The sequence below is a fragment of the Schistocerca gregaria genome, chromosome 9 (assembly GCF_023897955.1).
Source record: "Schistocerca gregaria isolate iqSchGreg1 chromosome 9, iqSchGreg1.2, whole genome shotgun sequence".
NCBI lineage: Eukaryota > Metazoa > Arthropoda > Insecta > Orthoptera > Acrididae > Schistocerca > Schistocerca gregaria.
Window position 1 is genome coordinate 199,456,740 of NC_064928.1, and position 14,818 is coordinate 199,471,557.

Genomic DNA, 14,818 nt, shown 5'->3' on the forward strand with positions numbered 1-14,818 from the left:
TGACATGTGGTTATATTTTCACGCACTTTGGTTGCTTAGATCCTGAGAAATCAGCACCCAGAACAATCACCTCTGACCGTAATAACGGCCTTGATACGCCTGGGCATTGAGTCAAACAGTGCTTGGATGGCGTGTACAACTACAGCTGCCCATGCAGCTTCAACCCGATACCACAGTTCATCAAGAGTAGTGACTGGCGTATTGTGACGAGCCAGTTATTCGGCCACCATTGACCAGACGTTTTCAGCTGGTGAGAGCTCTGGTGAATGTGCTGGCCAGGGCAACAGTCGAACATTATCTGTATCCAGAAAGGCCTGTACAGGACCTGCAACATGCGGTCGTGCATTATCCTGCTGAAATGTAGGGTTTCGCAGGGATCGAATGAAGGGTAGAGCGACAGGTTGCAACACATCTAAAATGTAACGTCCACTGTTCAAAGTGCCGTCAATGCGAACAAGAGGTGACCGAGACGTGTAACCAATGGCAACCCATACCATCACACGGTATGAAGATGACGAATACACGCTTCCAATGTGCGTTCACCGCGATGGCGCCAAACTCGGATGCGACCATCATGATGCTGTAAACAGAAGCTGGATTCATCCGAAAAAAATGACACATTGCCATTGGTGCACCCAGGTTCGTCGTTGAGTACACCATCGCAAGCGCTCCTGTGTGTGATGCAGTGTCAAGGGTAATTGCAGCCACGGTCTCCGACTTGATAGTCCATGCTGCTGCAAACGTCGTCGAACTGTTCGGGCAGATGGGTGTTGTCCCCATCTGTTGACTCAGGGATCGAGACGTGGCTGCACGATACGTTACAGCCATGCGGATAAGATGCCTGTCATCTCGACTGCTCGTGATACCAGGCCGTTGGGATCCAGCACGGCATTTCGTATTACCCTCCTGAACCCACCGATTCCATATTCTGCTAACAGTCATTAGATCTCGACCTACGCGAGCAGCAATGTCGCGATACGATAAATCGCAATCGCGATAGGCTACAATCCGATCTTTATCAAAGTCGGAAACGTGATGGTACGCATTTCTTCTCCTTACACGAGGCATCACAACAACGTTTCACCAGGCAATGCCGGTCAACTGCTGTTTGTGTATGAGAAATCGGCTGGAAACTTTCCTCGTGTCAGCACGTTGTAGGTGTAGCCACCGGCGCCAACCTAGTGTGAGTGCTGTGAAGAGCTAATCATTTCCATATCACACCATCTTCTTCCTGTCGGTTAAATTTCGCGTCTGTAGCACGTCATCTTCGTGATGTAGCAATTTTTATGGCCAGTAGTGTTCTTGGCCTCAGCAGTGTTGCCGTCAATATTGCTACAGAGAGGCTGCAATACCCGGCTATTTAGCGGTATGGTCGTGCAATACTACCGATGTTGTAGGCTGTTGCAGTTACTTGGCTATGTATTGCGGAAGGGTAGCCGGTGATAGCCACGGACGGTGGATAATATTTTGTATTGCAGGGAAATCTGTCTCTGTGTCCTCGTCTCTAAATGCCGTCCTCTCGCTCTCACATTTGATTCTGCTCATCTCTCCAACAGCCATGCCGTGACGTGTCTGACAAGACGAGGGTATGACATGCGCGTCACCGATTTTGATCTAGTTTTTCAAGGTAGTTCTACTTAGACGCTAAAGAAATGCGTTTTTCAGCCTTTTGCTAGGAAAAAATCGAGGATGCTATACATCGAAAGAGCCGAGCGGAGTGGCCGCGTGGTTTGGGGCACCATGTCACGGACTGCGCGGTTCCTCCCTTGGACATGAGTGTGTGTGTTCTTCTTAGCATAAGTTAGTTTAAGTAGTGTGTAAGTCTAGGGACCGATGACCTAAGCAGTTTTGTCCCGTACGATTTCACACACATTTGAACATACACCGAAAGAACGTCTAAAAACAAACATTTTTATTAATGTAATATGGGATCCAATTTCATAAACCACTTGTACTTGGAAATATCAGGAAAATCTCAGAGAGTTGCAGGATTTGCATAAAATCCCAGGGATTTCTGTGTTTTAATCTATCATTAGAATTGAATTTTATTGAGTTTTCTAAATCACAGATACTAAGATACTTGATATTTCAAAGTGTGTTAATTATGTGAATTTATTTCTGTGTAAATTATTGTTGTCTGAAAACTGTGGCCTAACTCCATTCCCCCCCTTCCGCTAAATGTTAATTTACCTTGGATCTTGTATGACACTATCTTGCTCCAGATACCTGGAATTCTCAGGGAAACCATTTTGTTCGAGGTTAAACTTTTTGTAATACATAATTTCAGTGGTCTTGGCACCAGGTGTTAGTTCTGTCTGGTAATGACGACACATACTTCAGCTGTTGAACAGATACCATTGTATGAGCATTTATTTCTTCCTCATATTTTGTATGTCCCATCATGAAGCAGACACTATAATTATCTTGATCAGAATGAAATAATATGGTCGTGTTTGAAGAGCACTACAGAAATTCAGTCAGTGCATAAATCTTGGTTTTGTACTCACCAAGCCCGTATAATGAGTGTTGCGGAGGGTCCGTAATGTATTGGTATCATTTTAGTTCCTTCGCACCACCATGAAAGCTTCTGTTTCTTTAATGTTACCATTATAGTTAGTACATGGTGATGTGTGGAAGGAAGTAAGGTATTGTATATACATGTTTGATTTATCTTTCAATTCTAAGAGTAATTTTTTATGCGTTGCACAACTTCTTCCATGTAGCATCTTCCAAGGAAGATTTTTTAGCACATATCTTATGCTTTTGCGCTCAGTAAACAAACTCGTGATGAATTTCTTAACTCTTCTGTAAAATTTGTCCCTTTCTTACAGCTATGTGTTTGTGTTTTCATGCTGTAGCTTGGGGTATCCGTCATTCCACGCGTCTAGCCGAGGGAGGTCGGTAATCGAGCGATCGAAGCATATGGCTACCAAACCGCTGGTTTGCGTTCGATTCTTGGTCGATTCATTTGATATTTTTTTCGGCGTCTCTGGTACTACTCTGCTAATGGAATACCTTTTTGGTTATTTTTTGACGCAATCACAGATTTATGACACATGGCCGTGCGGTTCTAGGCGCTACAGTCTGGAGCCGAGCGACCGCTACGGTCGCAGGTTCGAATCCTGCCTCGGGCATGGATGTGTGTGATGTCCTTAGATTAGTTACGTTTAATTAGTTCTAAGTTCTACGCAACTGATGACCTCAGAAGTTAAGTCGCATAGTGCTCCGAGCCATTTTAACCATTTTTTAATGACGTAGTCATAACCGGTTTCGGCCATACAATGACCCTCTTCAGATTCTAAATGCGGCATGCACTGAACACAGGTTCATTCATTGACTGCACATGACCTGTGTTCAGTGTGTGCCGCCTTTCGAATCTGACGATTGTCATTGTCTGGCCGAAACCGGTTATGACTGTGTCATAAACATGTGATTGCGCCTATAAATTAACAAAAAAAATTACAAAATAATCAGTCACGCACTCCATAGACAAAATGTCGTTTTTTTCAAAACCATTGCCTGGACAGGAATACCTTTCTTTGGCTTACTTTGAAGTAATATATTAGAAGGTGTGATTAATAATCAAATAAGCATATGTAATAATCATCTTCAGGTTGAAGCTCTTTTGTCCGAATTTGCTTTAACAATATATATGTTTTTTAATAGGGTCTGCCTTTAAAAAAACACGATTTTGTTTTTTATCCCAAATATGTTTCACTGAAATTGCAGCATCGTCAATGGGATTTTATTTTTTGGCTGTTAAACATAAATGTTTTTTTTTTTTACTGTTTGTATACATCAAAATATTAGTCTTTAATCGTAATTACAGATTTTTGACGAACACACAAAATTATGTATTATATACCTTTTTACCACATGGTGTGAGTTTCCTGATTAATTACGTTTTTATAGTGCCTGTTTTCTTCCACAGTTTGTCATCTGCAACCATATACAACTTGATGTAGACAAATTATTTAAGGAAAATTACGATTCGGAAACTGTTATGGGTATGCCTGAAATTAATTAATTCTATGTGGTAATGTGTGTGTGTGTGTGTGTGTGTGTGTGTGTGTGTGTGTGTGTGTGTGTGTGTGTGTGTGTGTTTTGTGTCTATTTGCATTATGTTACACGGCCATAAGATAAAAGCCCACTAATGATTCTGCAACTAGAGTGAAACATGTTTGCGATTAAAAAAAAAAAGTGTTTGTTAAAAGCGGACCCTATCCAAAAACAGAAGCGTATCAAATGTATTGATAGATTCATCGTAATACATGGCGCGCTACAGTACGAACCTGTACAGTCAATGTGATACCACCGAAATGCACCTCTCTTTTGTTACCGTGTGAAATTTACTTTTTCCAACTCTTAAAGAATTTCATAGCGCGACTGCAAAACTGTGTGAAATCATAGAAGAGCAGACAGTTACAAGATAGAGCGGATGAGATATCAAATTTACGTCTTGGTCTATAACCTGCTACCCGCGTCTGCCTTCCAATACATGCTTTTATACGCTTGGTACGCCTCCAAATTTATTTATGATAGATTCGCTTTCAACGACGTGGATCAGACATGTTGTCCAGGAATAGCGCAAGCACCGGAAAACATGTCAGATTTCGTTCGTGTGATGCGCGTGGCGTGAGAAATATTTATATTTTGACAGTTTCTACGATACGTTTCACCCCCTGATTGCGAGAACGCTCACGAATAGACGATCCGTCAGGATTATGCAGTAGTATACTTTCGGCGTATTTTTGTCTATGGACCACGATGAAAACAATTGCCAGTTCATTGCATATAATTATTTCATTATTAATCTCACTTCCCGATGTCTTACTTTTTTTAAAAAAAAGGTAGTCCGATTATCAGAATGTTGTCAGATACACCGAAAAATATATAGAATGAGAAAAAGCCACGATCAAGAATCGAACTGGGACCAGCGGTTTGGCAATCAAATGCCTCGACTGCCCTGTCGCCGACGTCACTCTCCTACGCGTAGAATGACGGATATCTCAAGCTACAGCATGAAAACAGAGAAAGTTAATAACTCGAACGTATTAACTTTGGACTCCATGTTATATTAATAAGTACTATTTGTTTTTAGACAGTCTATCGATGTACAGCATTGAAAATACGATTTTCCGTTAACAACTTTGGACCTCAATTTTTTCCAAAAACTATGGAGTATGTATCAACACGTGTCTCTTTACTTTCAATTAGATCGTCATTGTAAAACAAATCGGTGACTCATACACATATCAGACCTCCTTCTTATGAATGAAAACAACATCGTCTCGCTTTTATTCGAAAGTTTGCTCGCGTACTTTATAGCCACTAGGTTTGCTAGTTGTTTGTTGTTAGTTTGTTGTGTGCGGCAATGGAAAAGTAGAGGCACTAGGGAACTATGATTTGCATAAGCACAAGTCATCTATAACCTTTGTTATGGTGAAACTATGTTTAATTTTTTTTTATTAAACACTGGCCTACAGAATTTTCCTTGACGAAGACAACTCAAACTTAACCTAGTCATTTATTACCCACAATATACAATCCCAATGTAATCTGACTGCTACAACTGACAACATGACTCCCAATAATTAACACAAAAGAATGGTGCTGAATTGCAAGAAATCCTAACAGTAATACAAACCCAAAAAGTATGAAATTAAAGGAATATGAAACTACCTCCAACTCTGTTAATTGCCTAAATTCATTTCAATCCCGTTAGTGCAAACCCCATTCTTTTTCATAAGTCACTTACCTCACAGGAAATCGTAACACAAGCTATAGCAATCACAGCAAGTAGCAACAACAGCCAGCTAAATAAGAGGATTCTAACTACTATAGGCTCTAACTACTGGAAGGCATATGGTAAGCAAAAGAAAGACTTTATTGAAGAGCAAGTAATGTATTTAGAAAATTTAACCTTATTCACGTGATATCCAGTTCCAAAAATTATATAGTTGTCAATGATTCCACTTCCAAAACATTATCAACAAATACCCATCCTCGTACATTTAATTATATATTTTGTTATAAAGACATCATTTCATCTCACTTTACAGTGCATGTCCTTCCAACACAGAGTGTCCACTAAGAATATTATGTCCATACACTAGCTAACTGTTAGTCTGCCCAACCACAAAACCTCTTGCCGGGGGCGCAGAGTCTTGTCGGCGATATTAACACAGTCTATAGCGCTGCCAGCATATAAACAGGCTACTTACAATGGGACGTCGAAAATAATGTAGCCTATGCAAAGATCCCAGTCAGAAAAGGGCAATTGGCTAGCTGTTGCCAGTGAGCTAGAGTTCAAGCTTCGATGAAGCATACAAAAATTCTTAAGTCTTCGAACCTGTGCCGAATGGAAGGCAAGATAGTGGCATAGGAAGAGCGGAAGCGCAGGTGGCTCTGCACCCACATGGTTTGCATTTGATGCCATGAGTTTCGTACACTCTCGAGACGTGCCTGAAGCAAGCATTGACAGTGCAAACTGTTGTACGTGCAGTGAAGAAAAATTAACACCAAGAAGAAAAGCAGATGATAAACGGGTACTCATTGGACAAATATATTATACTAGAACTGACATGTGATTACATTTTCACGCAATTTGAGTGCATAGATCCAGAGAAGCAGCCACGGTGAAGCACCCGTGGTCTAGGGGAAGCCGGCACGGTAGCTCAGCGTGTTCGGTCAGAGGGTTACGCGTCCTCTGTAATAAAAAAACTGAGTCAATCGATCAACAACGAACATAAATGGATGTCTTAATACGTCCGCCCCGAGCAGATGCAACGAACAAAATCGAACAAAGTGAATTAAAAAAAAAAAAAGGGGGTAGCGTCTTTGATTCATAACAAAACGCATTCGGTCCCAGGTTCGATCCCCGCCACTGCCTAAATTTTGATAAATAATCAGCATTGGCGGCCGAAGACTTCCGGCATAAGAAGTCAGCCTCATTCTGCCAACGGCCTTGTCAAAGAGGTTGGAGGAGCGGATAGAGGTTCAGGGCACTCTCTTGTCCTAGGGGTGGGAAATTGCCCCTGAAGGCGGAAGAATCAGCAACGATCAACGACATGAGGATGCAGAAGGCAATGGAAACCACTGCATTAAAGACACGTAACGTGTATCCACAGGACATGTGGCCTGTAGTTGAAGAAGTGTCATGATGATCTCTCCATTGGCAAAAGATTCCGGAATAGTCCCCCATTCGTATCTCCGGGAGAGGACTGCCAAGGGAGATGTTACCATGAGAAAAAGATTGAATAATCAGCGAAAGGATAGCGTTCTACGAATCGGGGCGTGGAATGTCAGAAGCTTGAACGTGGTAGGGAAACTAGAAAATCTGAAAAGGGAAATGCAAAGGCTTAATCTAGATATAGTAGGGGTCAGTGAAGTGAAGTGGAAGGAAGACAAGGATTTCTGGTCAGATGAGTATCGGGTAATATCAACAGCAGCAGAAAATGGTATAACAGGTGTAGGATTCGTTATGAATAGGAAGGTAGGGCAGAGGGTGTCTTACTGTGAACAGTTCCGTGACCGGGTTGTTCTAATCAGAATCGACAGCAGACCAACACCGACAACGATAGTTCAGGTATACATGCCGACGTCGCAAGCTGAAGAAGAACAGATAGAAAAAGTGTATGAGGATATTGAAAGGGTAATGCAATATGTAAAGGGGGACAATCTAATAGTCATAGGCGACTGGAATGCAGTTGTAGGGGAAGGAGTAGAAGAAAAGGTTACAGGACAATATGGGCTTGGGACAAGGAATGAAAGAGGACAAAGACTAATTGAGTTCTGTAACAAGTTTCAGCTAGTAATAGCGAATACCCTGTTCAAGAATCACAAGAGGAGGAGGTATACTTGGAAAAGGCCGGGAGACACGGAAAGATTTAAATTAGATTACATCATGGTCAGACAGAGATTCCGATATCAGATATTGGATTGGAAGGCGTACCGAGGAGCAGATATAGACTCAGATCACAATATAGTAGTGATGAAGAGTAGGCTGAAGTTCAAGACATTAGTCAGGAAGAATCAATACGCAAAGAAGTGGGATACGGAAGTTCTAAGGAATGACGAGATACGTTTGAAGTTCTCTAACGCTATAGATACAGCAATAAGGTATAGCGCAGTAGGCGCAGCACAGTTGAAGAGGAATGGACATCTCTAAAATGAGCCATCACAGAAGTTGGGAAGGGAAAACATAGGTACAAAGAAGGTAGCTGCGAAGAAACCATGGGTAACAGAAGAAATACTTCAGTTGATTGATGAAAGGAGGAAGTACAAACATGTTCCGGGAAAATCAGGAATACAGAAATACAAGTCATTGAGGAATGAAATAAATAGGAAGTGCAGGGAAGCTAAGACGAAATGGCTGCAGGAAAATGTGAAGACATCGAAAAAGATATGATTGTCGGAAGGACAGACTCACCATACAGGAAAGTCAAAACAACCTTTGGTGACATTAAAAGCAACCGTGGTAACATTAAGAGTGCAACGGGAATTCCACTGTTAAATACAGAGGAGAGACCAGATACGTGGAAAGAATACATTGAAAGCCTCTATGAGGGTGAAGATTTGTCTGATGTGATAGAAGAAGAAACAGGAGTCGATTTAGAAGAGATAAGGGATCCAGTATTAGAATCGGAATTTAAAAGAGCTTTGGAGGACTTACGGTCAAATAAGGCAGAAGGGATAGATAACATTCCATCAGAATTTCTAAAATCATTAGGGGAAGTGGCAACAAAACGACTATTCACGTTGGTGTGTAGAATATATGAGTCTGGTGACATACCATCTCACTTTCGGAAAAGCATCATCCACACAATTCCGAGACGGCAAGAGCTGACAAGTGCGAGAATTATCGCACAATCAGCTTAACAGCTCATGCATCGAAGCTGCTTACAAGAATAATATACAGAAGAATGGAAAAGAAAATTGAGAATGCGCTAGGTGACGATCATTTTGGCTTTAGGAAAAGTAAAAGCACGAGAGAGGCAATTCTGTCGTTACGGCTAATAATGGAAGCAAGGCTAAAGAAAAATCAAGACACGTTCACGGGATTTGTCGACCTGGAAAAAGCGTTCAACAATATAAAATGGTGCAAGCTGTTTGAGATTCTGAAAAAAGTAGGGGTAAGCTATAGGGAGAGACGGGTCATATACAATATGTACAACAACCAAGAGGGAATAATAAGAGTGGACGATCAAGAACGAAGTGCTCGTATTAAGAAGGGTGTAAGACAAGGCTGTAGCCTTTCGCCCCTACTCTTCAATCTGTACATCGAGGAAGCAATGATGGAAATAAAAGAAAGGTTCAGGAGTGGAATTAAAATACAAGGTGAAAGGATATCAATAATACGATTCGCTGATGACATTGCTATCCTGAGTGAAAGTGAAGAAGAATTAAATGATCTGCTGAACGGAATGAACAGTCTAATGAGTACACAGTATGGTCTGAGAGTAAATCGGAGAAAGACGAAGGTAATGAGAAGTAGTAGAAATGAGAACAGCGAGAAACTTAGCATCAGGATTGATGGTCACGAAGTCAATGAAGTTAAGGAATTGTGCTACCTAGGCAGTAAAATAACCAATGACGGACGGAGCACGGAGGACATCAAAAGCAGACTCGCTATGGCAAGAAAGGCATTCCTGGCCAAGAGAAGTCTGCTAATATCAAATACCGGCCTTAATTTGAGGAAGAAATTTCTGAGGATGTACGTCTGGAGTACAGCATTGTATGGTAGTGAAACATGGACTGTGGGAAAGCCGGAACAGAAGAGAATCGAAGCATTTGAGATGTGGTGCTACAGACGAATGTTGAAAATTAGGTGGACTGATAAGGTAAGGAATGAGGAGGTTCTACGCAGAGTCGGAGAGGAAAGGAATATGTGGAAAACACTGATAAGGAGAAGGGACAGGATGGTAGGACATCTGCTAAGACATAAGGGAATGACTTCCATGGTACTAGAGGGAGCTGTAGAGGGCAAAAACTGTAGAAGACAGAGATTAGAATACGTCAAGCAAATAATTGAGGACGTAGGTTGCAAGTGCTACTCTGAGGTGAAGAGGTTGGCACAGGAAAGGAATTCGTGGCGGGCCGCATAAAAAAAAGAAAGGTCCTGAGAAATCAGTACCCAGAACAACAGAACAACCATCTCTGACCGTAATAACGGCCTTTATGCGCCTGGGCATTGAGTCGAACAGAGCTTGGATGGCGTGTACAGGTACAGCCGCCCATGCAGCTTCAATACGATACCACAGTTCATCGAGAGTAGTGACTGGCGTGTTGTGAGGAGCCAGTTGCTCGGCCACCATTGACCAGACGTTTTCATTCTGGAGAATGTGCTGGCCAGGGCAGCAGTCAAACATTGTCTGTATCCAGAAAGGCCTCTTACAGGACGTGCAACATACGGTCGTGCATTATCCTACTGAAATGTAGGGATTCGAAGGGATGGAATGAAGGGTAGAGCCACGGGTTGCAACAAAACTCAAATGTAACGTCCACTGTTCAAAGTGCCGTCAATGCGAACAAGAGGTGACCGAGACTTGTAACCAATGGCACCCCCTACCATCACGCCAGTATGGCGATGACGAATACACGCTTCCAATGTGCATTCACCGCGATGTCGCCAAACACGGATGCGACCATCATGATGCTGTAAACATAACGTGGATTCATCCGAAAAAATGACGTTTTGCCATTCGTGCATCCAGGTTCGTCGTCGAGTACACCATCGCAGGCGCTCCTGTCTGTGATGCAGCGTCTGGGGTAACCGCAGCCATGGTTTCCGAGCTAAGAGTCCATGCTGCTGCAAACGTCGTCGAACTGTTCGTGCAGATGGTTGTTGTCTTGCAAGCGTCCCGATCTGTTGACTCAGGGATCGAGACGTGGCTGGACGGTCCGTTACAGCCATGGGGATAAGATGCCTGTCATCTCGACTGCTAGTGATACGAGGCCGTTGGGATCCAGCACGGCGTTCCGTATTACCCTCCTGAACCCACCAATTCCATATTTCGGTAGGAGTCATTGGATATCGACCATCGCGAGCAGCAATGCCGACATACGACAAACCGCAATCGCGATAGGCCACAATCCGACCTTTATCAAATCCGGAAATGTGATGGTTCGCATTTGTCCTCCTTACACGAGGCATCACAAAACGTTTCAACAGGCAATGCATGTCAACTGCTGTTTGTGTATGAGAAATGGGTTGGAAACTTTCCTCATGTCAGCACATTGTAGGTGTCGCCACCGGCGCCAACCTTGTGTGAATGCTCTGAAAAGCTAATAATTTTCATATCGCAGCATCTTCTTCCTATCGGTTAATTTCGCGTCTGTAGCACGTCATTTTCGTGGTGTAGCAATTTTAATGGCCAGTAGTGTATATATATGAAGATGGTATCTGTTCTTTCGGACATACCATCTTAGTATATATATATAGCTAAGGCTCACCGGCCACTTGACCAACTTCTTCTGTGCGGATGCACAAACAGTGTCAGAACTCTTACGGGAATCGGCGGTAAAGTCGCGAGTAATGAGTCTGATGGGCAGGGGCACCATGAATATAGTGCGGGACAATATATTGGGATTGTGGGTCTCACGGGAGGCGTCCCAGAGATAAATCCCTGCAGCCGCATTATGCTCTGCGCCCTCGGTGGCTCAGATGAATAAGCGTCTGCCACGTAAACAGGAGATCCCGGGTTCGAGTCCCGGTCGGGGCACACATTTTCTACTGTCCCCGTTGACTTATATCAACGCCTGTATGCAGCTAGGGGTATTAATTTCATTGTAAAAGAATATAATCGCCGCGCCCCTTAGCCACAGATGAGAGTTGAAGTCGGGCCGTTCTACGAACGCTACGGCAGTGACTTACGAACTTTATTGTTTTGGTTGTGTTTGAATAGGATATACTGAACAATACTGATTAATTGCATGTCGTCATTTTCTTGCGGAACACCTTTGTGAATACGCAATGTTAAGTATTGCCAATTTTACTTACTGTAATGAACTTCGTTAATACGACGTGCTTGAATTGTTGTCCAGCGACCCGAGGGAGCAGCTTTCCTAGCCACCCTATATTAGACGAGTGGGCAGAACACACATCATCATCATTGGTGAACGAGGTCATCGAACTTCTGACGTTACCTATTTGTATATTTATAGGTAGTTATGGACAGCTATGCCGCTATAACACTCCCTTGGGGTACAACCGAAATTACATTTACATCTTAAGATTTCTGATCGTTAAGAATGATAAACTGAATGCTGTTTCTTACGATCTATTCAATGAAGTCACAAGGTCGGTCTGTAGATTTCTATGATCGTTAAGAATGATAAACTGAATACTGTTTCCTACGATCTCTTCAATGAAGTCGGTCTGATAATTCCGAACGCTCGCATTTTGTTCATTGGCTGACATTTCCGGAACATCGTAGACCGATTTCTGGAGGTCGAGGGTCACGGCATCAATCTCGGCGCCAGGACTTAGTGCTTTCTAGGTTCCATGGACGAACAGAACGAGCTGGGTTTCATTGTTCCGATTAAAAATAATAAGAATAAGACGTTGAAGCGCTTATACAAAGGCGTCGCCATTCTTTCTTCTAATGACGATAATTACGGCTCTCTAAATTTAGAAGTTGCAGATGATGAAGTAAAGGCGAACCCGTGCTCTTCAAAACATCTGTATGTAAACAATAATTGCGGGAGTCGCTTTGTTTTCAGATATTTGAGCAGAAAAATGCCGTTTTCGGAATTTCTCGATAGATTATGTGTTTCACGAAATCTGCTTATATTTTCTAACGCACGTATTTTGTTTTCTTTCAGGTGAGTTGATCTGCTGACACTCATTGTTGCTGTTCCGGCGTCGGAAAGGTGAGACAGCTAGAGAATTTTTTTGCCTTGTATCCTTTTCATTTCTCCTCGAATTCTGCTTCATGGGACGGAGTGTGTTTATTACTTTAGAGACTTGCTCTTTTTTTTTTTTTTTACCGCCATCCAAATATCGTAACTTTTAGGCCGGTATTACACTATCATACTTCTTTGTCAAAGGTGATATGAGAAATATTTATGTGAAAGAAATTTGATGGTGTAATAGGGTACTTTGTCAAATGTTGCCTGTCGTCAAATAAATATAATCAAATCTAGGTCCTCGCCGTAGATTTGATCATAAAAGTCGTTCGTCTTCTGTTCACTGCAATGTGAAATGTAATCGCTTGGAGCGCTGGCGTCGCTACAGCTATTCGATGTCTCTGTAGTCTGTTTGTAAATATGGCTTCAAAGTTGGTGTGTTCCTTGGACTCTTTTTATATCTTTTTTAATAAACTTGCCTCGATAAGGTGGGGCGAGCAAGGGTCACAGTGCATGCTATTAATTGTGTTGATGGGAAAGTGGAATATGATGCAGGCGACTTCATGTCCAGAATCAGAACTACAGCCATCCACCTCTACAGCTGGAAACATTCGGTAAGCTTTTCAGCAAGCCAGAATAGAGAATAGAAAATAACAAATTCGTTCTTATTTTTCCATTCTACTTTGTTATTCTTGAACTCTATATGCCACAAGTTAAAAAGTGCTTCCTTTGTTTCGTACTTTTTATTAATTTTGCAGATGTTGGAATACTAATTCCATTAATTCAATTATTGAAAATTAAAAATAGATCTTATTGCCCATATAGTGTACTAAACATTTATTTACATTCACGTGTTCCTCCTTCAGTGCTCTATAAATAGCTTCACACCGTTCTTGAATTATTTTGGTTAATGTGCAATGTGATATTCGAGTGCTGTATCGTAAACTAGTGTAGCTCTGTGATGTGTCAAGAAATCCCAGTGTCACAGTTTGCCTGTCTTCTTCACATATAGCATTTCTCAAAAGAGTATTCTCTTTTGTAATATGAGAAGGCACTTTACTGAACAAATACCGAAATACACTCTCGTCCATTCGTAAGTATTTTACGTTCTCCACAAGCAGGTCTGTTAACACATTTTGCTGAATGCTTTTACTATCTCAACGTAATACCTACGGCTTCATCCAAGTATGTTTCTTTTAATAAGAGGTTTGATGAAAAATATGACGACAGTGTAATACCCCATTTTAGCGCCACGTCAAGTATATTTGTCAAACAAATTTGAGGAATATTTGATCATATCTTTGACAATCTTTTTGAAAGAAATATGATAGTGTAATACCGGCCTTAACAGAGGAAATCGTAGAACTGTCTTCTGGTTACCGTAGTGAACATCCATTAAACACTCCGAGGTCTTGAGATGGCAATCGAGTATCTACCTTTATGGAAAGGAGCATTAAGCATGAGCAAAGGGAGCGATTGATACCTTTAAAATGAAGTTCAAAAGAAAGGGTACACAGGATTATAGATCAATATCAGTAACGTCTGCCAGTTGCAAGATGGGTCCTCTCTACTCATACCTTATGCTAGTCAATTTGACGCATGCATTACGATTCTCTTCAGTTCAGTTCAGTATCTCTTCATCAGTTATTCGATCTTCTCATTTCATCTTCAGCCTTCTTCTCCAGCACATCATGTAGAAATTTTCTGTTTTGTTCTAGTCCGTTCCAGTTCCACGTAACGCTACTCTCCAGACTAATACTTTCAAAAGCTTAAATTGCTCTTTTATATATATATATATATATATATATATATATATATATATATATATATATATATATATATATAATCTCTTGATACATTGAAAAAAAAATGGTTGTCACGGACCAACATTAGTACCGCTTTGTTTGGAGCGTTTTTTTTTTATCTATGGCTACCATTACGTTACGAACGTTATCTACGTAAAGAAATA

General features: G+C 41.6%; 1 protein-coding gene across 1 annotated transcript in view; it reads left to right on the top strand.

The window, feature by feature from the left end:
- LOC126292035 (amyloid-beta-like protein) overlaps nucleotides 1-14,818 on the top strand; it is a 1,795,419-nt gene that overhangs the window by 667,799 nt on the left and 1,112,802 nt on the right. The window lies entirely within an intron of this gene.